The 27610-nt window shown below is 43.7% G+C and overlaps 1 protein-coding gene across 6 annotated transcripts in view; it reads right to left on the bottom strand.

Moving 5' to 3' along the window:
- The window catches only part of Lpp (LIM domain containing preferred translocation partner in lipoma), a 694821-nt gene extending 669679 nt beyond the window's left edge, over nt 1–25142 (bottom strand). For 5 of the 6 annotated variants that reach the window (XM_070029814.1, XM_070029810.1, XM_070029813.1 and 2 more), the window contains exon 1: nt 25063–25142. The gene's annotated coding sequence lies outside the window, so the exon portion shown is untranslated. Of the gene's footprint in view, nt 1–20914; nt 21044–25062 lie in introns of those variants that run through there. The other variant, XM_070029811.1, reaches the window with a different exon arrangement.
- Nucleotides 25143–27610: the final 2468 nt, after the last annotated feature.

The following is a 27610-nucleotide window of genomic DNA, read 5'->3' as shown; positions in this document are numbered from 1 at the left end:
CCAAGGCCTAGAGGTTGGAGCTATATTTAGCAGCTTCTGGGCAGACAACAAGGACTCCTGTTCCCTGGAAAGGAGGTAATTAAAGGTGGCAGATTTAGGCCTGAGGTGGTGAGACTCAAGGATCTGTGGCTCCAGGCAATCCCAACCTGTACCCAGAATGAGGAAATGGGAGCCCACAGGCCTGACATCCATTCCTAAGCCATCTTCCCCTCCCAGATTCCTGAGGCCCAGTGGATGCCATTCACCAGCCTGATCACCTCTTTCTTCTGACAGATCAGATCCATTTACAAGACATCTACCATGTGCCATGCAGCATGATCAGTGATATAAGAGTAGAGGTGAATCAGACTAGAGCCCTGGCCTCTGGAAGTTTATAGGTGATAGACGTGCAAAGAGAGCTAGCATTTATCATGAGAGAAAAACTGGTCTAGTTTATGAGCACACAGGAGAAGGCTGATGCCTGCTGGATTCCTGGAAGACATCCACAAGTTATGTAGAGGCTGCTTCTGAAGCAAAATGATTTCAACCTAGGAAGGTCAGGTGGCTTTCTAGAAAGTGGAAATTGTAGCCAACTCTTGAGCACACAAGAAGACAAGATACTGACCACTGTGGACCGAGTAAGAGCAAGCAAAGAAAGGGAGTGTTCATGTTTTCCAGATCTTTGGTTTATTGGTTATATTATGTTTTGTTTAGACAGAGTCTACATACACGTCAGCCTCAACCTCATGATCCTCCTGCCTCTGCCTCCTGAGTGTTTACAGTTGTGCACACCCGGCTCAGCATGGATTCTTGACACACATTCTCTCCAGTTTTGTAGTTCTTGTCCTAGAAAGTGAGAATATTTCCCACCTGCCTTTTACAGATTAAAACAAAAATATGAAACTCTGGTAGAAGAAACACCTTTCTTAAAATCAAAAACTGTAAGGCAACAGAGCATAAATATAAAAGCAAGTCTTAGTGCCCCTCTGCCATCAAAAAGACTGGAAAGGAAGGCACTGCTTTGAAGAGACTTAAGAAGACAAGACCGTAACCCCATGCAGACATGTATCAAAGATTGGAACTGCACGCTGGTGGTCTCCAGATTTTGAGGTCTCCAGATTTCACACTACCTACTATACTAGGTTTTAAATGCTCTCTCCTTTCCCTCTCCTCTTTCTTTTCCTCTCCCTCTTCTTCACCTTTTCTCTTCCTTTCCTCCTCTCTCCCTCTCTTTCTCTCCCCTGCCCTTTCTCCTTGTCAACATCTAAAGCCTATCAACACATTCACCTCTACCTCAATGGTCCACCTTCCAGGTGTACTTCAGGTGAACTCTAATCTTTGAAAGCTGTCCCTGATCACTCCAGCTATAGAGACCACAGGCAAATTCTTATTGAGCCAGAGAAAGCATCCCTGCTATTTCTCTAACTCCAATATATATTTGCCAGTCCTAGGGCTTGAACTCAGGGCCTGGGCACTGTCCCTGAGCTTCTTTTGCTCAAAGTTAGCACTCAAGTGGTAGAGTACTACCCATGAGCCAAAGCACCACTCCCAGCTTTTTCTGTTTATGTGGTTCTGAGGAATCAAACCCAGAGCTTCATGCATGCAAGGCAAGTATTCCACCACTAAGCCACATTCCCAGCCCTCCAATATTGTTTTTAAGAAAAAAGAAAAGCAAAGAAAGAAAACAACCACTCGGGGCTGGGAAGGTAGCTCAGTGGTAGAGCGCTTGCCTTGCATGCCTGAGGCCCTGGGTGCAATTCCTCAGCACCACATAAGCAGAAAAAATAAAAAGCCAGAAGTGGCACTGTGGCTCAAGTGATAGAGTGCTAGCCTTGAACTGAAGAGCTGAGGGACAGCTCCCAGGCCCAGAGTTCAGGCCCCACGACCAGACCCAAAAAAAAAAAGAAAAAAAAAGAAAAAGAAAACAACCACTTATTTCCCTGCTGTTGAACTCTGCCCTCCTGTAAGCTCCATAGCACACACTTGTACATTTTTCCTGATACACTTTAGCATGACAATTTATTATCTTTCACTGGGAGCAGGTTCTCTCTCCCCACCTGGGGACAGGGCTCTCTGTGGGCAAGTTCTCCTACAGGATGCAATGAGACAGGCACTTGTACATTACGAGTATTCAGCACACAACTCTCAGTTCTAGCCAAGTTAAATACCCTACCACTTCCCCAACCGCCTCCCTATCTATCCATTTACCTAATGTCCATGTATTTGCTCCATAGCTGGATCATCCAATCCAAATCCAACATCTTGGAATCCCTGATGCAGTAGAATGCCAGAGGAATTGTTACCTCCAGTCAAATCTTCCACTTGCATCTCCCATCAAGACATTTCATGTCTCAAAGAGCTGCAATCCTTTACTACTTGACCCAGTTCACTCCTTTTCAAAAACAAGTTTTTGTTTGTTTTTTTAATGTTTTGGTGGCACTAAGATTTGAACATAGGGCCCTATACTTGATAGGCAAGCACTCTACCGCCCTGAGCCATGCCCCCAGTCCTCTTTGCATTGGTTATTTTTCAGCCAGCATCTTGTGTACTTTTACCCCAGCAGGACTCCACTTCTCACCTAGCTGGAATTACAGGTGTGAGCCACCATGCTCAGCTTGCTTTTGATATCGTTTCACAGACTTGGCCTGGCTTTGAACCACAATCTTCCCATCTCGGCCTCCCTCTTCACTGCAGTTACAGACGTCATGATGCTCAGCCCTCAATTTTTCAATATCTCTTATCATGTGACTTCAATCTATCTCCATGAACTTTCTGGCTAAATCCCTAGGACTGGTAGGTAACAAGAGATAACCATAGAGCCAGCCAGAGAAGCAGAGCACTACGATTTTGAAATCAAACACAACTAAGTTCACTAACCAGCTTGCCACTAAGTCCCTCCCTAAGTCCTTCACTCACTGTCCCTGCCAGCATTAAGGGAAATGATACAGGCTGAGTGCCCAGCACTGTGAGCACTCAATAAATGGCCAGCGATCATGGTAATTAGTTCTATTCCTGTTTTCCATTCCAGCCTGCCACGTAATCACAGCACTAATCATGAGGTCTGCAAGCCCTTCCACCGGATGTCTTTGCAAAGCCTCAGTCAACATCCTATTCTCTTTGCCTCTGACTAGGCATGACCAACTGGAAGCAGGGGTCGACCAGAGTTCCCAATAAAAAATTCTGACACTGAGTGGAGAGTGAAAAAACAAGGAGAACATAGCTTGTTTTACTGGTTCCTTTAAGGGAACCGCCACCACTCTGTAACGCGGAAGGAATCTTAATGTCCTGGCAGCTGCCTGGGTCACTTAGACATGTGGACTTTGCTCAAGCCTCTTTAATAAACCCAGCCAGGCATCTGTAACTCATGCCTGGCATCCTATCTACTCAGAAGGGGCTGAGATGTGAGGATCATGGTTCAATGTTAGCCTGGGCAAAAAAGTCCATGAGACACTTATCCTAAGTAACCACCAAAATGTTAGGAAAGGAGCTGTGGCTCAAGTGATAGACCACCAGCCTTGAACAAAAAAAAAAAAAAAAAAAAAAAAAAAAGCTAAGCTCCCTGGCCCTAAATTCAAGCTCCAGTACCAGCACAAAATAAAGGAAAGAAGGAAGGGAGGGAGGGAGGGAGGAACTTGTAGACCCAAAGGCAGACACTCGAAAGAATAAAGGTGAAGGGGTACAAAAGGCTGTATGTTCTTGACACCCTGGCAAGTTAAGTCACTCACAGCATTTTGACAGGTCAAATTGTTATGGCAGGGGTACAGCCTCCTTACCCAGTTTTACTTGCAGCCTGCACTGCAGGTTGGTAAGCAACTCAGGTGCTATGAACATTATCTTCAGGCAGATGGCACAGGACCCAGTGTTGGTTTTGTTATTAATATCTGTGTGACCTCTCTGGGCCATACTTTTCTCAATAGTACAGCAGAACATTGGCCTAGGCCTTTATCCAACAATGGCCCAACACTCAAGTCCAAATCTCTGGTCATCATGATCAGATCCGTTTCTCAGAGATTTGGACTCAAGGCTGAGGCTAGACAGGTACAGATTTATTTTCGTGCTCAAAACCCAATGCTGGCTCTACAGGTACCTACAGTCTTCTAATTATATGACTGCTCCTCCCACTATCACCTCAGCCCCAGACGAAAGCAGCACAAGCCAAACAGGTTCCACTGGGCAAGACAGCCACTCATGCTCTGTGTGTGTGTGTGTATGTGTGTGTGTGTGTGTGTGTGTGTGTGTGTGTGTGTGTGTGTGTGTGTGTGTGTGTGTGTGTGTGTGTGTGTGTGTAAAATAAAACATGTTGGTTTGCTAGGCTGATTCTTAAGTGAGGAGATGTGTGTGTGTGGTGTGTGTGTATGTGTGTGTGTGTGTGTGTGTGTGTGTGTGTGTGTGTAAAATAAAACATGTTGGTTTGCTAGGCTGATTCTTAAGTGAGGAGATACCCACAGTCCATTCACAAGAAGCTCAGAAAAAGGACAGGATAAGTAAATGCTCAATACAGGAGAACATGCACAGCCCCAAACTGTCTGTCATATACATACAAACAACTTGAGGGTCATATTAAGTTGAAGGTTCTGGTATGGAACTATGAATCTGCATTTCTATCAAGTCCCAAGTGACACTAATGCTTTTAGCCCAAAAAACAAACCTTGAGTAGCTCAGTTCTGATCACAGACTGCTTGCAGGGGCAAACTTGAAGCCTAAGACCTTTCCACACAAATTGCCTGAGCACCTACTAAGTCTCATCTAGAGAACGTGCTCAGCTGGAAGGACAGAGATGTAAGAAATGGAAAGGAAATACCTCTGCAAATATTCACAATAAAACATTCTTAAACCAGGGCCAGTGGCTCATACCTATCATCCTAGTACACAGGATGCTATGATCTGAGGACTGTCGTTCAAAGCCAGACCAAGCAGAAAACTTTGTGTGCCTTTTATCTCTAATTAACCTGCAAAAAGCACTAAAAGTAGAAGTGTGATTCAAGTGGTAGAGAGCCAGTCTTAAGAGAAAAAAAAACAAGGAAGAACATAAAGCCCTGAGTTTAAGCCCAAGTGCTGGCACCAAAAAAAACAAAAAAAAAGCTTGAAAGTCTGCATAAGAGCCATGAAGAGGCTGTGACCATTCCATTAGAAATTATTATTTATTAATTATATTTAAAAATTATTATTTATTCATTATTTTTGGTCAGCCTAAAACAGAAACAATGATGAGGTACATTACAGAACAGCTATGAAATTACACATAGAATGGGCCCACTGTTGAGCAGTACTGTCAGTAAACAGTATTTTGTTTGTTTGTTTTTTCCAGTCTTGGGGTTTGAACTCAGGTCCTGGGCACTGTTCCTAAGCTTCTTTTGCTCAAGGGTAGCACTCTACCACTGGAGCCACAGCACTACTTCCAGCTTTTTCTGTTTATGTGGTACTGAAAAATCGAATTCAGGGCTTCATGCATACTACGGAAGAGCTCTACCATTTAGCCACACTCCCAGCCTTAGCAAACAGTAATTTTACAACCTACTAATCCAGAAGTTGTTTTTTTAAAAAAAAAAAAAAAAAAAAAAAACAATATGAAAAAGAAAATGAAGAAAGTGGACAAAGAAGAAGAAAAGGAGGAAGATGATGAAATAACCACCATCTACAGCCTACAAAGCCTAAAATATTTGCTAACTGGTCCTTCACAGATAATGTTTGCCAAGCACTAGAGTAAAAAGATGGAGAGACATACTCACACAATTAACACTAGATTTAATAATGGGAACAGAAAATGACTACAGGTTTTTTGTATTTTCCTCTTGATACAGTCCCATATGTTCCTAACTTTCTCTAGTGACCAATAGTTGCTCTTAAAATTAAAAACAAAACAAACAACAACAAAAAATGTTTGCCTTTTGCACAACGGGGCCCAAATCTGAACACTGCATCATACAAAATGACTTGTTGATACAAAATTTTTAAAGTGGATATTCATCACAGTGCTACTTACCATGATGAAAATTGTAATGTGGTATTTTTTGGGGGGGTGGTGGGGAGTCAATACTGGGCCTACGTGTTATCCCTGTGCTCCTTTGTACTCAAGGCTAGCACTCTAACACTTGAGTCATAGCATCACTTTCAACTTTTTTCTGTGATTAATTGTAAATAAGAGTCTCATGGACTTTCCTGCCTGGGCTGGCTTAGAATCACAATTCTCAGATCTCAGCCTCCTGAGTAGCTAGGATTATAGGCATGAGCTACTGGTACCCAGCTTGGAAAGGTGGTAAATTCTTAAGCTGGAAGAATATGCAGTAACCAAAAACTACATGTATGAAAGTATCTCAAGGCCCTAAGAAGATACTGCTTGCTGAAATGAGACATAAAACCATAATACAGTAAGATTTCAAATCAGTACATTACAAATGCATAACAAAGTAATAAAAGCAACTAGTCATGAACGAATATTAAAAACACAAACAGTGCTTGTCTCTAAAAATTGAATTTATGAGTGATTTTCATTAGCTTCTTCATATGGTTCTATACTTTTAAAATTTGCTATCATGAGCATGTACGACTCTTATTACCAAAAAACACCACACATCATAGAACTTGGGTTTGTTTTTGCCTTCAGTTCTTCCTGAGAAAATCAAATGAGACTCAAGGAGAAAGCTGTGCTGTGCTTTGAGGGATGAGCCAGCCACTTGCTGGATAGAAAAGAAGGGGAGGGTCCTTTTGGCCATAAGTAAAACGTGTGAAAACACACAGGCATGCAAGCGGTGAGGCCAGCAACACACTCAAGGGAACTCAAGCAAGAGTGTGATTGCTGGGGGGAGGGGAGAGAGGGGGAAGGGGGGAGAACATCCTGGTAACCAGGAAATGGTCAGATGGTGATGGAGCCAACATGTATATGGGAGAACATCCTGGTAACCAGGAAATGGTCAGATGGTGATGGAGCTAACATGTATATGGTGAGCATTTGACCAAGAGGTCAAGGGAAATGGTGAGTAAGAAGACAAGCAGTCAGCTGGGGAGTTGGAAAAATGTGTTCTCAGATGCCCATTAATCAATCAGAGTCAGGGAACACAGAATCTGTGCTGGGAAGAAGAGCAAGAGAACTGATAATTAAGTGTCTTCCACCCATCTCCACTCAAATTTTTTCTCCATAATTTTCTCCTGGTGAGGCCATGCATTCATTTATGTCTGGAAATAAAAATAAATTGGTGAATCAAATCAACACATTCTTCCTGCTCATTCTGTATCACTAAAGGTCCATTCTGACTTCTTCCTAAAACCAGACGAAGCAAACACTCTCTGTTGCTTCACAATAACTTATGGTCACTGTGCACAGATGCCAGGAAAGGATATGTCACTGTGTGTCAGTGAGCCCAAACAGACTGAGGCTGAGGGAAAGAAAAGAACGAAGAAGAAAATCTCACTCGAGAAAGAAGAGAGGGAAGTGGCACTGTGGCTCAAAGTGGTAAAGCGCTAGCCTTGAGCAAAAGAAAAGCTCTGGGACAGTGCTCGAGTTCAAACCCCACAACTGGTAAAGAAAAGAGAAAAAGAAAGAAAGGATAGGGGAGATGCTGGCAACTGGTTGGTACTCTCACTGGCTTGAGGTGAAGTAGGACCAGGTTGTCAATTCTCGTAGCCGGAGGCCATGATTTTGGAGGAGACGGGAGGCTGCAGACAAGCTGTGCTGAACCGACTCATGGCTAAATTCCTAGCGGGATAAGAACAGGGGTTTCAGTAAACTAGAAGGAATGTTGTTGGCAGGAGACACGTCAACCTCTCCAGAGGGCTTTAAATGGAAATGTAAGAGCAAAAGAAGAAACTTTAAGTACAGAAAATACACTGGGCAAACAAGTGTGCCCCAGCTATGAGCACTCCCAAAAGGGTAAGGCCTCCAAAATCACCAAGAACCAGAGGAAGGAGGGGTTGGACAGCCTTCCAAGCCCCCAGAGGGCAACCAGGCAAGAAAATAACAGTTCAATGTAAGAGCCTGGGAGGAGGCCACAGAGCTACAACAGAGGTACATGTACAAGCCAGACAAAGAAGTTCCATTGAAATAGGAGACAACACAAGAAGAAACCACTGTGGAAGACTCAATATGCAATGTTCACAAGCAGCAAATGTCAAAATCTTGGAGGCAGCCTGTCTATATGAGTAGTAGGAAACGGCAGAGATGGTAGCTAGGTAGACAGGCAGGGGCAGTAGTATTGCAATGTCAAGGCCAACCTGGGCAAAGTTCGTGAACAAAAGGAAAAGGGTTCGGGCATGGTACAAGTGGTAGAGTATTTGCAGAGCAGAGGTGAGGCCCTGGGTTCAATCCAAAGTACAATTAAATGAAATTAAAAAATTTAACTAGAGATAGCCAAATGGAAGGCCCTGAAAAGCAAGATTGACTTTCATCCAGGAAAGCTGGTAAAACTTTGTTATCACTTTGAAGCAGAACTAAAAATAATACTGTTCTGTAGCTCCCTTGTTCAAAATATGGCTTTGGGAAATCGAAATTGTTAGAAAATAATAATAATATTCTAAGTGCTGATGGCAACCAGGAGAGTCTGCCTTGATTTCCTTGACTCTAGCTGACTTGACAAGCTATGTGACTTTAGCCATGTCCTTTCCTCCAATCTTATATCTCATTTCCCCATCTTTTTTATTTCTAAAAAGAGAAAGAAAGCTGGGCACCAGTGCTCATGCCTGTAATCCTAGCTACTCAGAAGGCTGAGATCTGAGGATCACAGTTCAAAGCCAGCCCAGACAGGAAAGTCAGTGAGACTCTTATCTCCAATAAAAACCACTAGAAAACCAGAAGTGGCACTGTGGCTCAAGTGATAGAGCACTAACCTCGAGCTGAAGAGCTGAGGGACAGCGCCCAAGTCCACAGTTCAAGCCCCACGCTTGCGCTTCTTCACTTCAATATCATCAGACTCCTCCCAATCGTGCCATTCTGACTTTGATCTGCTATGAACTTAAGTCAGCAGGCCAGCTCCTGTGTGCACGTCTGACACTTCCTCCTGTGATTAATACACAGGCCCAAAGATACAGCAGTGCCCTCCACTGCACTTCTTTTTTCCACTTACCACCTCAGTGGTATCCATCCTGTCACTGTATTAAAAAAAAGCAAAGTCAAAACATGAGAAGAAGGCTCAACTATGAGCAGCAGGACATCCTGGCACTCTTTTTTTTAAAACTAGTAAGGCAGGGGGCATTGACTGCCAAAGCAAGTCAGTAAGAAATTAAATTCATCAATCAGGGTCTAACACTAAATCTAAACAGGATTTTTCAAAGCCCAGTGATCTTTTTTTTTTTCTTCAATTTAAAACCACCTGTATGAAGGATAGCATTTTCTCTGTATGCCAGAAAAACTTACAGATAATTTCCTGCTTGGTGTTTATGTATCAAAAGAAAAAAATCCAGATAATCTAAGTAGGAAAACATACTGCAAATGTACTGTCTGTGCACACTCCCAACAAACGAACTATTAACTGCTGCACCTAGCTGGACACTAATGGCTCATTCCTGTAATCCTCGCTACTCAGAAGGATGAGGTCTGAGGATTCTGGTTTGAAGCCAGCCTAGGCGCACAACTACAAGAGACTCTTAACTCCAGTTAACCAGCAAAAAGCCAGAAGTAGACGCAGAGTGCCAGCCTTGAACAACAACAACAAAAAGGCTAAAAGAAAGCTTGAGGCCATGAGTTCAAGCCTCAGTACTGGACGGACACACACACACACACACACACACACACACACACACACACACACGTACGTTACAACTGACTTTAGTGCCTGAAACTTTACTGCAGGATGAATGAATGAATGTTTGTATGCTGATATAGGACGTTGTAAATATGAACAAATTAAGGTCCTACTCTACAGGAACTAAGTTGGAATCTACTACAGGCATCATCAAACCTGTCCATCCATCCACCCATCTCTCCTAAAAATGTGTGCTTCATGTCTGCCAAATTCTAGACAGTAATGAATATTCTAAGAAAGTTAAAAAAAAACTAAGACAGAAACTGACAATTGCAAGAGAAGACAGAAAGGAGTCAAGAAAAAGGGTCACAAGGGATCAAAAGAGGATGCGATTACTTCCTCCTTAGTAGAGTGGATGGACAGAAATTAAGGTTTGCTTTATGGATGAGAATGGTGTTAACAGGCTAGAGTTCAAAGATCTGTTTGGATTCCACCAGGTGAAGATGGCAGAAAGGGTAATCTAGACTGAGGAGATGCTGGGACAAAGGGAGATCAAAGGCCAAGAGGTGTAAGAAGTCAATTGGCCCCAATTCCACAGACCATAAAACCCCAAGATAGGGAAGACTTACCAGCCCAGGGCTCTGCCACTGCCTTCACTGCCTGCCACCAACTCCCCCATCCCACAATCCTAGTACCTGCTGGAGATGTGGCCTCCCCCATCTTGGCTCCAAGGACAGAGCTACCCACCTGCTGTTTCCTGCAGCCTCCCAGCTCCTTCCCGGTGCCATCCCCACTGCCTCATCCCTGCATTCTCTGGGTCTGGGTGCCCATCGCAGGCTTCCCTGTACTCAGTATGCCGTATCTTTACACTTCTGTTTTCAGTAATTTATAAAACACATACTGCCCACGAGTTTGTATTTTTAATTCCTGTAAGAAGTTTCAGGATCCAATTTGTGTGAAAGTCAGACTACAACATAATGTAGTATTGTATGATAAAAGCTTCCAAGAATAAAAACAGACAGTATACCGGGCTTATCAAACACTAGTTCCACTCGGCACTTTCACAGATTTTCTTATGAATGACTGCTTTGTTTTGCATTGCTTGTCCCAGTCATCCTGAAGTAAGTTCTAAAGACAACCGTTTCCTTATTTTATTTTTTTGTTTAGTATTTTTTAAATTTGTAATATTTCTTTCTTCTTCATTCAAATGGCTGTTTACTTGATGTTCAATGCTTCTTTTCTCAACCATCAGGGAATCTCCACAATCTTTGTTGCTCTTTTCTAGGTCTCCAGCTGCCTCTAACATCTCAATTTTGGGAGCCTGAGTCTCTGTCCCTGAATACAAGGGAGTTGGATTCTAGTGACTTTTAAGCCCTGCTCTGCCAGACTCCCTTTAAAGAGAAAAAGCAGACAGAGGAAGGTCACACATTCAACAGGCTTTTCCATAAAGAATCCTGCTCTGAATAGTAAAGGAGACAAAGAACATTCAGCCACTCTAGACTGGGCAGCTCTGAGGACTAAATGAACTGTAGTACCCCGGGCTGGATCCTAGAACAAAAAAAAGGAAGCAAACGGAGGAGAGGCAGGCTGCAATCATAAAATTCAATGCATATCCTATGCAAGTAGGAAAATTGAGGGGAGAGGTTGGGAGAGAGGGGGGAGAATAATGAAAGGGATGACACGGATCAAGATACACTGTACTTATAAACTCATTTGTCAAAGAGTGACCCCTGAGTACACCAACTTACAAACAGGGAGAAAAATGGGGGAGAAAGATGGAAGGGGTGACATGGATCAAGATGCATTGTCTCGTAATTTCACTAATGGAATTGTAACCTCTTTGTACAATTACTTAATAATATTTTTTAAAGGAAGTGAATGGAAAAACTGGAAGTCTAAACAGAATCTGGAGTATGGTTCATAGGAAAGCATTTTCTTAAGTTTTGACAAATGTACCACACTGATGTATTATGTCAAAAATAAGGGACACTGGATGACAGATGTGAGGAAGTTTATTTACAGAGACAAGAATCTTGATGACATATAAGATCTTTTCCAAATCACCACTCAGAGATTCAGGAAGGGGAACAGGTTAACAACAGTGGCAAACACCATGTGTCAGACTCCGTAAGCGTTGATTCATCTATTCCTCACGAGATCCACAGTATTATTTCTTATTCTCATTTTATGGATGAAGCAATGGAGACCTAATGAGACTTAGAAACAGGTCAAGATATTCCTGCTGGGTCAGGATGCAAATCTAGACTGTGTAGCTTCTGTACCCATTCTCGTAAGCACTCCTTATTTAAACCAAAGATTTTGGAATGTTTCTGGAATTTCCTAGTAGACCTATCTAGCTAGATCGATCCAAAGGCAAATTACAAAGGCTATGAGTATTAATTATATTTAATACAAAGGAAAGAAAATAGACTCTCAAAGCAAATTCCTAAATTCTGAAAATCTCTACTGGAGGAGAACCAACTGTCAACGACATCTGTCAGTATCTCCTCCTCTAAACACATCCCTAGACTTATCTTACCAGCACCCTGCCCTCTGACACATCCTCCTCACATACTCACATCCACAGCCCATGTTGTGCACTTCAATCTGCCACCTGAATCTGCCCGCTGAAAATGTCACATGGAGCTGACTTTCCAATGTCTGCAAAAATCAGCTTATACTTTGCACCTAACCATCTGTGCTAGTCACATAATAGTCCATAACAGAGAATGTAACAGTGTGTTGGTCAGCTCTAAGAAAGGAAAAAGAAAAATCCCTCCTGTCTAAACCGTAAGGTACTTCATCAACTATAGTTTTCACCAAGTGTCAAAATAAGAAGCCTCAGACCTGTCATCCTAGCTACTCAGAAGGCTGAGATCTGAGGATCTTGGTTTGAAGCCAGTCCCAGCAGGAAAGTCTGTGAGACTCTTATCTCCAATTAACCATCGAAAAGCTGGAAGTAGAGCTGTGTCTTAAAGTGGTAGAGCACTAGCCTTGAGAAAAAAATAAAAAAATCTCAGGGACAGCATGCAGGCCCTGAATGCAAGTCCTGTGAGGGACAAAATAAATAAATATGTCAAGGCAAATGGAAACCAGGCCTGTTATCATGAAACTGTCTACAAAGGAGCCAACGCTCACAGTCAAAAAAGAAAATTAGTGCAGTTCACAAAGCAGAGGCAAAGCCTCACAGTGCCTCATGGACGGTGTCAATGACAGGACAGGCAGTCACCCACTGGAACAAAATCTAAAGCTGTAAATTCTACAACACAAAGTTTTCTGCTTCTCACCTTCCAGATTCAGGCTGTGATGGAAACATGTCCAAGTTATGCTACAGCATTAAGGTATTGCTAACCATCAGTCATGTCAGAAGTTCACAGTTCTGTTCCAAATGACCGTAGGGGAACCCTCCAGGCTTGTTTAAAGTCAACCTCTACAATGCCTCCCTTTCCACCATGAGGAAAACCTACCCTGATTCCATACTGGGTCCCAGCCATAAATTCTTAAGTTGGAAATCACTCAGCCTGTATCCTCATCAGGCAAAGCCAAGCTTCCAATTCAGTATCATGGCTACTAGCGTGTGTCTGCCCAGCCCTCCTCAGCTCTGGGAGGCTGGTGGACAGGATCTGTACCCTACAGCAGCTTTCTCCAAAGCATACTGTGTCACTAGGCCTAAACAGTGTTCTAGAGAGAGAGAAAAAGGAACAAGGGGATAAATTGGTAAGAAAGGGCTAAAAAATGTTTAGTGTCTTGAATTGCCAAAACTTTATATGTGTATTCATTCATTCATTCATTCATTCATTTGTTTTTTGTTTTTGAGTCAGGGTCTGTCTCAGTGTTTTACTGTTGACCTGAAGCTTGCTATGTAACTCAGGCTGGCCTTGAATTGTAATTGTTCTGACTTAGTCTTCCAAGTGCTGGGTTTACAAGTATTTGTCACCACACTAGGCTTTTCAGTGCTCAATTACCTGCCAGGTAGTGTTTCAGAAACTGCATACACTATGAAGAAAAAAATGCAAGTGATTAGCCAGCCAGTGATTTCCAATCCACTGTCTTTACTTAGCCTATGTAATGACTTAGGTCTAGGAAAGTAAGGTAGGATACCAGGTATATCACTTGTTCACTAGCAGAGATTACCAGCATGTACTGACACACCAAGAATCCATACAGACAATCTAACAGGATGATTCAAATTCATGCTTAGATGAGAAAACTCAATATTAAAACAAGAGTAAAGGACAAAAGAACTCCAAGTAGCTTGCACTAATTATAAACCTTTTTGGACATGTTTTTCGTAAGTGGGAGGGACAGATGACATATTTCCCCATCAAATAAAACAGTCAATTTAAATTTAATAAGGCAGTTATCTTAACGTAATAAAAATTCAACTAAGTTGCCATAACTATCTTGTTTAAACTCAATTAAGAGCCTCATATTTCTCACTTGCTGAGTAAAATTTAATAGAACTTCAGTTAAGCATTTATTGCTTATTTAATTCAAAATTAAGTTAATCACCACAGTTAGTAACAACCACTGAGTACTTAATTAACATTCAGCAAACTATCTTATTAGGTCTAAATTAGATACCGACAGGTCTTGTTTATCCTAATCCATTTGCACACACTGCTTGTTCCCCTCCTCCCCCATTTCTTACCCCAAAGGCCTGTGGAGTCCCCATAACTTTCTTTTCTGACCTGTCTTAATTTTCCTGTGGTAGACAACCAACTTGGTGTGTGAAGAAGAGGGAAAGAATCCATCAGGTTATAGGAACTTTTAGTTGAGGTATAGCAGAGAAACTTCCATTCTATTCCGTTTTTCAAGAATGAGTACATTTTCTCTGTGTAGTATTACTTTAAACACAAAGAGAGGGAGGGTGTCATTTTGACATTTTTGGTTTCTCACTTAAATGAGAGCATTGGGTTTAGTTTATTCATGTTGGCCCTTTACTGGGTGTTGGGGATACCATAGCAGTTCAGACAAGGAACCTGTTCCTTGCTAGGACAGTCAGTCTAGCAGGAGACCTGCTTCATAGGAGCAGAACATTGTGATTCCTTGTGACCATGTTTCTAAGACCATTAAGGCTGTTCTATCAGAAAAGGGTGCCCTAGTCAAGTTATTATGCCCAAAGTCTGTCACGGGAAATGAAGAATCTTTACCATGGAACTTTCCTGAATCTTTAATAAGTCAGTGTACATTGTAACCTCTCAAAAGGTTTGTTTCCCAGGCTTGCTTTGAACTGTAATCCTCAGAGCTCAGCCTCCTGAGTAGCTAGGATTACAGGTGTGAGCCACCGGTACCTGGCTAGACCACTTTTATATGTTGTTATTTAATAAATGATATAAGGAGAAATGCACTGAGCAGAGGATGGGTCACCTCAGGGCTATGCGGGGACCAGGCTGTAGACCTTGGATGTACCTCCTTCACAGGGCCTGGGTTTCCTCTTTCGTAAAATGAGAAGATAGGATGACTTCCATTCTTTGAATCTTCTCTGTGATACACTGCTCCAGGGGTAATTCAGCTTTGATTTTTCTGTGATCTGAGGTTTTATAGTATCTCTTGGTATCTCCAGGACCCACCTCTTCAATCCACCCAAAAGGACAGATCCAACAATACTACTACTGCCCTATTGATACTCCCTTCATCATATAGTCTCAACTTGTTACAAACACCAGAGCCTTTTTCAACCTAGGGTCCACCCATCTGCATGGCATCTTTCTACAATGTAGTCCCATACCTCCATACCTCTGTTCATGTTATTCCCCCAACTAAATATTTTCTTTTCTCCAAGCCTCCCATATTCCTACTGATCCCTCAATGTCCAATAAAATGATATTTCTTCCTCTGAGAAACTTAAGTTTACCCAGATCCCTAGAGGTCAGTCATCATTCAATAAGAGCCATCAGATAGTTTCTCATATACTTTGTTGTTTTCAAAACAAGGTTTCTCTATGTAGACTAGGCTGGCTGAGAACTTGTGCTCCTCCTGCCTCAGCTTTCCATTTACAAACCTATAATCTGGGGGCAGCAATCACATAGCATACGTGTTTCCATCCTCAAGGCCCATGCCAGATTTCCACATTTATACACTGATTCACCTGAACCATGCTGTCCAGAGAGTGAGTGAATACACAAATGTGTCAGATTGATGGGCAAATGTATATTTAGGGTCTTGTCCAACTGCCAATACTAATATTCTCCAAGAGAGGCTGCTAAACTGCAGCCAATAAGAAAGACTGCCAAGGTGGAAAAGGCCAGCTATTGGAACGCTGACCTACCTTTCACCTCCATCTAAGAAAAAGTGCCACTTACCTACCTGGTCACTGCAAAGTTTACCTTTCCCATGACTCAGGGAACACCCTGCCCTCTGGGTAGCAACTCCGTACTACAGTTCCTGAAAATGATTAGTTTTCATACCAAACACGACAAGTGCCAACCAAATTGTTTTCTTGCTAGGAACTACACAAGATCTGTCTTCAGTGGAAATTCACTGGAAAGAATAAGTGTGGGTGACTGGTGACCTCTTGGCACTGAATTTAGTACAGCATTGGACTTTACACAGTTATAGAAAGAGATTATTATCTAGATGGACCACTGCATGAAAAATACATTAGAAACCCAGCTAAAGTACGCAATGGATAGAGAATCAATCTTATTTCTTAACTATTAATAGCAGAGCAAATTAGGATCCCTCATTGTGTGTGTGTGTGTGTGTGTGTGTGTGTGTGTGTGTGTGTGTGTGTGTGTGTGTACGAGCTGGTTCATGCACATGCACATGCATACAACTAGAGCTTGAACTCAAAGCTTAGATACTCTGCCTCAGCGTTTTGCTCAAGGCTCTACCACTTGAGCCAAACCTCCATTTCCTGCTTTTTGGCTAGTTAATTGAAAATAAGTCTCACACACTTTCCTGCCTGAACTAGCTTCGAACTGCAATCGCATCTCAGCCTCCTGAGTAGCTAGGATTGCAAGGGTGAGCCACCAGCAACTAAACTGAATTGCCCAAATGAATTTTAGTCTAAGCCTTCATGTCCTTCTTTTTTTCTTTTTTCTTTTTCTTTTTTTTTTTTTTTTGGTCAGTCATAGGGCTTGAACTCTGGGCCTGGGTGCTGTCCCTCAGCTCTTCAGCTCAAGACCAGCATTCTACCACTTGGGCCACAGCACCACTTCTGGTTTTCTGGTGGTTTATTAGCGATAAGAGTCTCATGGACTTTCCTGCCCGGGCTGGCTTTGAACCATGATTCTCAGATCTCAGCTTCCTGAGCAGCTAGGATTACAGGTGTGAGCCACCAGAACCCAGCCTTCATGTTCTTCTTTGATTTCTCAGGAAAAGCTAGCACTTCCACCAAACTTAAGTATATGGTCCAGCATGCCCCATACAGCCCATAATCTTGACTTTACCTTCAAATATTTGAACTCTTTCATACATGTAGTTCATTCAACAGGACATTTCTAGAATACCTAGTACCTCCTGTAATGAAATATTTGCAATAATTATTGTAATAATTGTAATATTTGTTGAGCCTTTAATTTAGGCCTGGCATTTTCTATAGAACTCAACACTCACATGTAACCATAGACTTTATTCTCCACTCAGAACACCTCTGAGAATGAAAGGGAAAGTATTTCTACTACAAGAACAGAGGCTGGAAATAAACTGAAGCTGTCCTGGGCCAATCAATATGATCAGTCTATCAGTGAAGTAAGCATTTTTATATGTAAGGAAATTGGGGTTAACCTTAAAGATAAAAATCTTTTAACATGCAAAAAATAAAAGTTCACTTTAGAATGCCAAGGATTGCTGGGTGCTGGTGGCTCAAGATATACAGCACTACCCTTGAGCACAAAAACTCAAGGACAGTGACCCAAGATCGGGCACAAAATAAAAATAAATAAAATAAAATACACTTTAAAAAAGAATGCCAAGGAAGCCAGGTGCCAGTGAATCACGTCTGTAATCTTAGCTACTCAAAAAGCTGAGATCTGAGGATCACAGTCCAAAGCCAGCCCAGGCAAAAACAATCCATGAGACCTTATCTCTAACCAGGAAAAAAACAAGAGTGAAGGTGTGGTTCAAGTGGTAAAGTGCCAGCCTTGAGAAGAAAAAAAAAAGCTAAGGGAAAGCTCTCCCAGTACCATCACCAAAAATAAATAAATAAATAAATAAATAAATAAATAAATAAATAAATAAATTCTCTTAAGAATGCCACGGAACTTATACTCTATATACCCTAGCTATCTCCCCCTAGGGCAAGAAGTTATCTCTAATGTCTACTGTGTACTGGCTGCTGACCTAGTAACAATGGAATAACAAAAAAAGTTACAGAGTGAAAAATGTCTATCTGGAGGGTGGCAAGAGGCCAAAATCACAAAACTTTTAGGTCAGTGATGGTGACCTAGCTTGATTCTCATGCTTATCTAAAAAGGTAAGGTTTCTGAAAGGATGTCACATATGTTTTGTTTGTTTGTCAGTTGTGGGGTTTGAACTCTGGGCCTGGGTGCTGTTCCTCAGCTCTTCAGCTCAAGGCTAGCACTTTACCATTTGAGCCATAGCTTTCTAGTGGTTTATTTAAGAGTGTCACAGACTTTCCTGCCCGGGCCAGCTTTGAACTGTGATCCTCAGACCTCAGTCTCCTGAGTAGTTACCATTATAGGCCTGAGCCACTGACACCCAGCTTCACATATGTTTTTGAGAAAGATTGGCTCTGCCATTCAACATTGGCTTTTCTTTTGTATTCCTGGGAGCTGTCCTGCCATAGTATAAGGCCACTCATAGAAGAAAATCTCAACAAGACTAAAAACTACAAACTCAACATAAATGAAAATCTAACTCAGAGTGCAATACACTGCATAGTCATTCAACTGGGGAAAAAGTCACTTTGTATACCACCTGGAAAGACTATCTCTGGATCTCACCACACTTTTTTGTAGCATGCTATTTCCAACAGTGGTGCCCTCATTAATAAAAGTAAATCAGAAATCCAAGCAATGCTTGTGACCACTCTAGGGAAACTCCCTCTGTTTAAATGAAACATTGAGTATTTGAACTTGGAATTGTCTAGATCCAAAGCCCATGATCCTCACTAGCAGATAAAGGAGCCATCACTGTGTGCCAGAGACCCAGCTGGGCACCTGAACTGGGCCACATGTTCATCCTATATTATAGCTTACAAAGTGCTGCCACAGGAACTTAGGTAGTTTTCACAAGTACACTGTGATATATCATATGATCTCATATATCATATGATCACATGATATAGCATGTGATGTATTATGTGGTATCATATGTCATGTGATCACATGATATATCATCTGATCTAGCATATGATCTCATATATTATATAATCACATGATATAGCATGTGATTATCATACCTTCATGGCAACTGAAAATTGTGGATATTCCACAACTTAAGATCATAGAGCTCATGAATGGCCCAAACACATGTCTTTGTTTTCCCTTGAACAAATTAAATGGTGAAGATACACTGCCAAAATGACAACATGGTAAAACCTAGATTTTTGAGCTATATAGTCACGAATCTAAAACTATCTTGTCTTCCAAAGCCTCAGACCCGGGCAGCCAACACTACTAGACAGGACTAAGAAAATAAGAACAGCTTCTATCTGTGTGTGGATCATGCTGAGGATGTCGGTGGCAATTATTTCACGCTCTCTTGCAGAAGTCAAACAGCAGGACAGATGTTTTGGAGACAGGAGTTCAAGTCTCATGATGCTACTTAAAACCTAAACCTCAGAGGAAGGTTTCTCCACCCTTGAATTTGTGCCCATTCTCCATGAGATCAGGCAAATCTTTGCCAACCCATCTCTTGAGTTGCAATTGGGAACTAAGTCATAAAAATGATTGTAAAATGCACTTGCCACATAAAAAGAGCTACAAAGGCTATGAATTACTACCAGGTTCTGACAGATGGGTTATGATGGGCAGGTTTTAAAGAGAGGGAAAAGACAAGAGATCTGCCTGGTAATGTCTCCAAGACTGTCAGAGTAAGCAAAAATAAGCAGCTAAGCAAAAATAAGTATATTTAAAAGGAGAATGGTGAGATGGGGAGTAAGAAATCTGAAGCTAGGAAAGATCAAGGAGCTTGGGGCAGGCACCAGTGACAGTAACCCAAATAAATCCACACAAACACACACACGTATCCAAACCAAACCACTGAAACCATAGCACTTTTAGAGAACTAAAGCAAAATATGTGAAAGTGAGAGGGAAAGGATGATACTATCCAAAAGAAACATATTCTTTGCCCGACTTACGTAACTATAGCCCCTCTATACATTACCTTTATAATAAAAATTTAAAATACTTCTTAAAAGAGAAAGCATCTCAAAAAAAGATAACCATTTTTAGTTGTTATTACTTAATAATTGAAGCTGAAAAACTTTTTTTTTTTTTTTTGGTCGGTCACGGGGCTTGAGCTCTGGGCCTGGTTACTATCCCCAAGCTCTTCAGCTCAAGGCTACCACTCTACCACTTGAGCCACAATGCCACTTCTGGTTTTCTGGTGGTTAATTGGAGATAAGAGTCTCACTGACTTTCCTGCCCAGGCTGGCTTTGAACCACGATCCTCAGATCTCAGCCTCCTGAGTAGCTAGGATTATATGCATGAGCCACCAGCACCCAGGTTGGAGAACTTTATAAAGAAAAGAATTTTACCTAGCTCATAGTTATGGAAGTTTAAAAGCATACTGCCAGCATCTGTTCAGCCCTGGTGAAGGCCTGGTGAAGGATACCACAATAACAGGCGTGCAAGTGGAAAAGAGCAAATCAGAGGCTGGGTTGGCTCTCCTGTAACAGCTAGTTCTCAGAATTCCAGAGAACTCCATTAATCCATTCCTAGTACATACCTTTAAGGACTACCCACTAAGGACCCTTTTCCTAGGCCCAGTCTCACATCCTCACACCAAGAACCAAACCTCTAACATATGTGCATACCCTTGAAGAACAAGTCACATCCAAACCATAGCAGTCATACATAATCAATCAATATAGTAATGATATACACATATGATAAGCACACAAGAATGTTTGAAATGATAGGAAGATAAACATTTTCTAGCCCTGACTTTATGGTTTACCTGAATGACTTCCATTGACCGTTGGTCACTCACCCCCACCAGTCTCATTCATGCCACATGCATTAGGAACATGGCCATTTCTTCCAAGCCTCTCACCAACTACAGCAAACTCCCACAATGCACTTCCATTCCTCCCTCTCTTCCTTGACCACCTCTTGTATGATCCTCACCTTCAAGCCAATGGATTTCCACTCAGATTCAGCTTCCTGTATGCAGCTGCACCACTTTAGATCCCCTTTCCTCCAGCAAGTTTCTTCTTGCAAAGCAGTGTAGCATTCCAAAGCCTAGTTCCAGGAAAAGTCCCCACCCACCAATGCACATATGCAGTTAAGAGGGCCTCATTACTGCCCTGGGTCAAAGTCTCAGGCTCACTCATCCGGTTACTAAAAGTGTTGCTATGGCTCCTGCATTACTATCAAATACTTAACCCCACAGAGATGGTTCCAGAGCCTCGGCTCAGCCTTGTTCTCCTGTGAACCATGAATCTCTAGAGGACCAGTTAATGGCCCCTATCATCTACACTAGATAAATGTAAACATTACTTAGCAAAAAATGAAAATTTACCCCCTACTCCACTTCCCACAGTCCTCTTTGCGTGGGCCTTTTGAAATACAGTCTGAAAAACAGGCCACCTTCTTCTATCTGTATATGCAGGTGTATCTGCATATGGTGCTATTTTTGCCTGGTAGGTCCCTCTGTCACCTTTCCTTCCTCAATTGTCCAACTCCAATTTAGTCCTAGAGATTTCATTCTAATAGCACTCATCTACAATAGCTTCCCTGAGGGTGATCATCCCCTCCACAGAATAAACATACCCTGTAACAACATTTAATACACTGATCTTCCCTACACACACACACACACACACACACACACACACACACACACACACACACACACACACACACACACACACACGTGAACATGACCTTTATCTTTGGATTCCCAAGAGCTACCTGGGCCCTGGTTCACAGTGAGGACAATTAAATGTGCTTTACGTACCAATCTCTTCATGTATCTCCAGATTCTGGTTCTACCATGTTACCTACAAGCTTCTATCTTCTTTCTCTTAATTCAGCAAATCTTCAAGGTGAGGGAACTTTCCAGTCCTCCCAAGTTACTCTGTACTTGACCAATATTTCATCATTCAGCACTATAAACCATTGTTCTCAACTCAAAAATCAATCTAGCTCTGTCCTATTTCCAGTCAAACTATGCTAGGTATGTGGCAGGTAAAGTTGCATGTTATCACAAAGAAACACAAGTTTGGGGTCCTAATTTTGAGCCCATCCCAAATTTAACCCTTGGACAAGGGTTAAAATGGAGGTGGCACTGATTCTCAGATGCTTGAATACATTTAAGTGGACCATCTGGTAGAAAGTACCTTTACAGTACAAAGTACTATAATTATAAAGAACATGATTCACTAGATTACCGATAGCTGAGGATTACAAAACTGGCTATTCAGAAGGCTGAGATGTGAGAGTCAAGATTTGAAGCCAACCTAGGCAAGAAAGTCCTGAAACTCTTATCTACCAAAAAGCCAGAAGATAAGTTATGCCTCAAGTGGTAGAGTGCCAGCCTTAAGTAAAAAATTTAAGGATTGTCAACTAGACCCACACTAAATAGATTGATAGATGGTAGATAGAAAGATGAATAGACAAATACATTGATGGCATGAGCAACAAACTGTGTCAAATTTAAATTACTAACTAGCAAGGCTCTGGTGTCTCACCGCTATAATCCTAGCTACCCAGGAGGCTGAGATCTGAAGACTGGGATTCAAAGCACATCCAAGAAGGAAAATTTGTGAGACCCGTCTTCAGTTAAGCAGCAAAGAGAAGGAAGGGTAGCTCAGGTGGTAGAAAGCCAACCTTGAGCAAAAAAGCTGGTGAAAGCCTGGAGCCCTGAGTTCAAGCTCCAGTACCCACATAAATCAAAAAGTAAACCAGCAACTATAAAATGGATCAATATCAACTTAGAATATAATGAACTATTCTACGACACCTCTCTGATTATAAAACTGAGTTCAGCGATACCAAAATATGAAAAAAGACATGCATTCAAGATAAACTAATAGAATTTGTCTCAATAAAAACAGGAACCTGAGATAAAATTCTCATATTTGACAGACATGCCTAATAGGTGCTCAGTAACACATATTAGATAAATGGACAAACACTCAATGATAAGGATCTAAAGCCAAATGATTGCCTCTCTCACTGAAATTGAAAAGCAGGCTTTCCAATGGCCAGGATTTCCCCCTAAAGCATGTTCCAGCCTGCTAAAATTCCTCAATTGATGGCTTCAAGTCATACCCAAACTCAGAGCTTGGTATGTCTAAAGCCCTTCATAATTAAGTCTCACCCACCCATTTCTGCCTGGAAATCTCTGTCGGAGAGGAATAGTCTCTCCACCAGAATGTGCCCTGCCAAGAAGGGTCCTATTTAAGTCTCAGACATAATAAGCAGCTCAGCAGCTTAGCTTCCTCCTCCCTCTGCCAATCCCCAAAGCCAACTCCAGACTCCATACTGCTTTACAAGGAGCCTGAAGCTGGAGACAGCCAGACCTAGAGACCCCAGACTTGCTTTCCTACTAGTCATACAGCTAATCCCATCTACCTATCTTGTACTTTTAAGCCCTGGGCCTGATGGACTGCCTGCAAAGATTTTTCTAAAAAGGCAAAAAATGTTCTTTTTAACTACCTTGGTGCTGGCAAAAAAACAAAAGCAAAAATTGCAAGGAGGAGGTTCTAGATGGGACAGGAGAACTGCACTGAAGCTACAGGGCTGGCTCCCACTTTTGTGGACTTCTGTTTCCTTTCCCTACCCAAGAGAACATTCATTAGCTCTTTCCAGAGAACCCCCAATCCACTTTCCCTCCCTTCCTCTAAAAGGTTTCTTAAAATGCACATATCAAAGAGAGGTGAAACATTAAGTCACTAACACCTTTTAAGAAAGGTTGTTTTTTTTCTTATTTTAATTGGAGAGGCCTCAGGGGGGGAAGTGAAAAGACAAAGGGGGACTGAAAATAAAGTTAGAGTGTGGTTATCGGGACCTAACTGACTCTGAGCATTTGTTAACTCTTTCCAGTTGGGAGGGGAAGCAGTGGACCCCCTTCTGGGGGGGGGAGGGAAACAGTTAAAATATTACTGTTCCTTTAGAACCTTGCTCAGGGCATGACATGATTTCCGACCCCTTCACCAAACCTCAAGCCCCAACAAAACACCATAAATGGTTCTCCCCACCCTGTAGTTTTGACTGGTCTGCGATGGCTTGGGATGGCCTTCATCCACGAGTGTGTCAAACTTCAGAACACTCCCCAACCTTCAAAAGCCCTGACTGACAACAATCCCCTCCAAGGGCCATTTCGAGCCCCTCCCGAAGGCCCCCAAAATCAAGCGAGCCCCCTAACTCCCCTGTAGAACCAGAGTTATTCATTCTCCCCCAGCACTTCCTACTCTGACTCTGATTGGGCTCTTCCAAGAGAGCGCTCCCTGAGGGCAAAGTCTGAGCCCAATCGACCTACACTATCTAAATCACACACACACACACACACACACACACACACACACACACACACACACACACACACTAAGGAAGGGGTCCTAAGCCACCTATTCTAATACCAACCCTGCCTCAAAGGGATGCCTTCACAGACAATCCTCTCCTCTGCACCTCAGTTTCCCAGACTGTGAAATGGGAAGGCCAGAAGGACTGAGTCCCAGGGCCCTTTGCACCGTGACAACTGTGATTCCGCGAAAGCGCGGAGCTGCTAGGCGTGGCCCCGCCCCCTGGGCGCCCAGAAAAGCCCAGGCAGGGGGGGCGCTCGGAGAAAAGACTCCAACCCCGCCCAGTCCCGAAGTCGAAGCTTTCCCCCCCTCCTATAAATTCTAGATCCCCATGCTCCCCCACCTACAATCCCCCCCTCCCTTTACGGGGTGCACCCCGTGATTGGGCCGAGGCCCGCACTTCCGCACCGCGGGCCTGGCGGCCGGGGCAGCACGCGCTGCACCCCGCGCTCCAGCCACCCCCGAGGCGCTCGCGCCGGGGTAGGACCGGGGGTTCCTGCGGCACCCGCGGGCGGAGGGTGGAGGGGGGGGGAAGGAAGGAGGATTTGCAACAATACCTCAGGGAGGAGGCGGACGGGGCAGCGGCGGCGGTGGCGGCTGGAGGAGGAGGCAGCCCTGGAGGAGGAGGTGCCCAGGCACTGCCCCCTCCCATTGTCCCCCGTCCCGGACAGGCCCGGCCCCGCGCCCCGCGCCGGGCTCGGGGGAGCGCGCGCCCCTCACCCCGGGGAGCGTGCAGCCAGCCCTTACCTTGCAGCAGCCGGCTGTTCCCGGCCGCTCAAGCTACTTTATCCCGGGAAAGCTTGCGCGGGGCCCGGGAACGAACCCACAGACAAAAAGTGAAACTTCGGCCGGGCTGGAGCGGCTGCTGGTTGGTGCCTTTCCCCCTCCTTCCTCCCCACCGTCCCCACCCCCTCCCCTCAGTCTCCCGTGCGGTGCCCGGAGCGCTGGAGGCTGACGTCAGGGGCCTGAATTCCTGACTTTGCCTGCACGCATTTGTCCATGTAAGGTATGGGGAGGCGGGTGCCCCGGGGCCGCGGCGCAGCGCTCTCCGGCGCGCGGGCAAGGGGAGGGGGCCCCCGCGGCGGACCGGGGCCTGGCCGCACGGTGGGCGCAGCCAGGGCATTGCGTTTCCAGGGAGGAAGCGGAGGAGACGTGCGACTGCCGGGAGCTGGCAAAGGAGGAAGGGGAAACGGGGAGCTCATGGAGCTCTGCCTCCACGAAAGGAAGAGGAAGGAGACGGAGAGGATGCCGGCGCGCGGAGGTGGGGTGCTATACCCAAAAACATACACAAAAAAAAATGAAGGAACTTCATGTGTGCTGCTGTTTGAGGCGCCCAAGGACCGGGCTGAGGCTGAGCGGGAAAGACCTGGCCTTGGAGCCGACTTCCAGGACCCTCCTCGGAAGCCCCGCCCCTGCCTGGCTGAAAACTTCGGGGGACGCTGGAGTCCCGGGCAGACCGACTTCTAATCCATGCGCTCCCCACCTGACCACACTGGGATTCCCCAGAGAAACGACTTGAGCAGGGCCCCACGCCACAGACCCAGAACTGGACCCGCAAACTGTGCAATCCGGTGGGGTTCCCGCCTCCAAAACAAGGGCCCCGACCCCCCCTTACATCCCCCCCCCCGACCACACACACACACACCTCCATCCCGGCAGCCCCAAACCAGGTGTCAGAGGACCAAGCAGCAAACTTAGTTCCTGGAAGGTTCTGGTTGACAGTGAGCCCTGAGTAGCAAGTACAAGTAATGAACCCCAAGAATGGAACACTTATTTTACAGTCCTACCTATAAGTCTAGAAAGCTTGCCTTGTGCTTATAGTTTAATTTAAAAAAAAAAAAAAAGAGTCCAGAAACTGGGTGAACTGGTTTGAATAAAGACAAGCCTATTCTTGGAAGATTTGAGTCAGATTTTTTTCCTCAGACGTTTGTAAATGTGAGTAATGGTGAGAACCTCGCTTGCTATGTCAAAGGGTCATTTCCTGGAAGGCACATCAACTTTCTTTCCTAGTATTTCTAGACGTTTCGTATCTAAAACATAATTCCTTGCCTCATTAGGTCCCAAGAGCACTGTCTCACAGGTTTATTACATCTTCCAAAGTTGGAAAAGACTAGTTGCAGTCCTTTTAAGATGATGAAAAAAGGCAGGTGAAGATACTTGCCCAGCACAAAACAATCCATTCTGTCTGAACAGCCTCCCTCCCCCAGGAGAGCTCACTGAGATTTTCCACCCTCCTGGCCCTGCTGCCCAGCAGGATCTGAGCCCAGCTATACACCATCAGGGTACACCACTAAGATGTCTATGATCAGAAACCCCAAAACAGGATTATTTTTTGAGGTTAGATTGGGATGACACTATTTTGACTAAGAAATAAGGAAATAGAAATCCACATTCTTTCTTGAGCACCTCTTTTATTCAGTCTTTCAGACACTTCTGAGTTCGTTGTTTAATAAAATCGTCTCAGCTACACATTCAATAATATGAACAGGGAGGTCAATGATATACTATTTTTCTTTTTTCCTTATGCTGGTACTGGGGCTTACACTCAGAGCCTCAAAATTCACCCTGGCTTTCTCTTTCCTCCCCACCCCCACCCAAGGCTGGCACTCCTAACAAGTGAGCCACACCTTCACTTCTACCTTTTTGCTCCTTGACTGGAGATCAAGAGTCTTAAGGAGTTTTCTACCCAAGCTAGCTAAGACTTTCAGATCTCAGCCTCCTCAGTAGCTAAGATTACAGGGATGAGCCACCAGAGTCAGGCAATATTTTTTTTTCTTTATAACTGACATGGTTTACAATGGAAAGCATGGTATTTGTGGGGGGCGGGGGGGCGGGGGGGGGGAGGGGGGTAGTCATGGGGCTTGAACTCTGGGCTTGGGTACTGTCCCTGCGCTCTTCAGCCCAAGGTGAGTGTTCTACCGCTTGAGCCACAGTGCCACTTCCGGTTTTCTAGTGGTTTATTGGAGATAAGAGTCTCATGGACTTTCTTGCCCTGGCTGGCTTTGAACCATGATCCTCAGATCTCAGCCTCCTAAGTAGCTAGGGTTACAGGCGTGAGCCACCGGTGCCCGACGAAAGTATGATCTCTTAAAGAGATTTTGTGCCAAGACTTTGAAAACATCAGACAGCTTAAACATTTCTGCAAACCCACATCCGAGTCTCCTATTAAATATGAAAACATATCTGTATTATCACATCAGGTAAGAAAGGAATCACTCAGTCCTCATCAGTTATAGTGGATCTTGACAAGCATTCCTTTTCTTATGTTTTTTGTTTTCACTCTCTCGGTAACCCA

The sequence above is a fragment of the Dipodomys merriami genome, unplaced genomic scaffold, assembly GCF_024711535.1.
Source record: "Dipodomys merriami isolate MVZ:Mamm:240054 unplaced genomic scaffold, mDipMer1.0.p SCAF_2, whole genome shotgun sequence".
Lineage (NCBI taxonomy): Eukaryota > Metazoa > Chordata > Mammalia > Rodentia > Heteromyidae > Dipodomys > Dipodomys merriami.
This window is presented reverse-complemented; position numbering and strand designations above follow the sequence as displayed.